The sequence below is a fragment of the Nannospalax galili genome, unplaced genomic scaffold (assembly GCF_000622305.1).
Source record: "Nannospalax galili isolate Female #2095 unplaced genomic scaffold, S.galili_v1.0 scaffold462, whole genome shotgun sequence".
In the NCBI taxonomy this organism is placed as follows: Eukaryota; Metazoa; Chordata; class Mammalia; order Rodentia; family Spalacidae; genus Nannospalax; species Nannospalax galili.
Window position 1 is genome coordinate 285,915 of NW_008348078.1, and position 1,308 is coordinate 287,222.

The following is a 1,308-nucleotide window of genomic DNA, read 5'->3' on the forward strand; positions in this document are numbered from 1 at the left end:
TCAGGACTCCAGATTTAAAAGGACAATCATAAACATGATCAAGGAATTCAACAAATTTAAAGAACACACGAACAAACAAATCAAAGAACTAAAAGAAGATAGGGATAAAGTTCTGAATGAATTCACAAAAGAGATAAAAATATTGAAGAAAACTCAGGCAGAAATGAAGAGAGAAGTGCAAAATTCAATAAACCAACTTGAAACAACAGGGGAAAGCCTCACCACTAGGATGAATGAAGAGGAAAACAGGATATCAACACTGGAGGATAAAGTTGAAGAATTGGACCACTCAAGCAAAGATTATGGAAATTTTTTAAAAACACAGGAATGGACTATGCAAGAGATGTGGGACATCATGGAAAGACAAAATTTATGGATCATAGGAATAGAGGAAAGAGAAGAATTTCAGGTTAATGGTGTTGACCAGATCTTAAACAGGATTGTAGAAGAGAATTTCCCAAAATTAAGGAAAGCCATCCCCATACAAATATAGGAAGCACATAGAACATCAAATAGACAAGAAACTCCCATGACATATCATAGTAAAAACACTAAATGTACAGAACAAAGAGAGAATACTGAAAGCAGCAAAAGAAAAACAAGTCACATACAAAGGAAAGCCCATCAGAATTACAGCCGACTTATCAATGTAAAATACAACAGCCAGAAGAGCCTGGACCAAGGTATTTCCAGTTCTACATGACAATAAATGCCAGCCCAGAATACTATACCCAGCAAAAATGTCTATTACAGTTGAGGGAGAAAGAAAAATCTTCCATGACACGAGAAGGCTGAAGGAATACATGTCCACAAAACCAGGCCTTCAAAGAATACTTGAAGCTATACAGAGAGCAGAGAGACAACTATAACCCAGGGGCAAAGAAATAAAATAACTAAAGGTATAATTGAGGAAACACAAAATAAGACGGGGAACAGAAACAGCAATCAAAATGATGGCAACAAATACATATCTTTCAATAATAAACTTAAATATCAATGGACTGAACTCCCCAGTCAAAAGACACCGGCTAAGTGAATGGATTAAGAAACAAAATCCATCTCTTTGCTGTCTGCAAGAAACCCATCTCACCTTCGAGGACAGGAACTACCTTAACATGCAAGAATAGAAAAGAATATTTCACGCAAATGGCATGAAGAAACAAGCAGGGATTGCAATCCTAATATCTGACAAAATAGACATCAAAGTAAAACTAATCAGAAGAGATAAGGAGGGTCACGTAATTCTGATCAAAAGATCAGTTAACCAAGAAGATATTACAATCCTTAACATATATGCACCAAACTCTG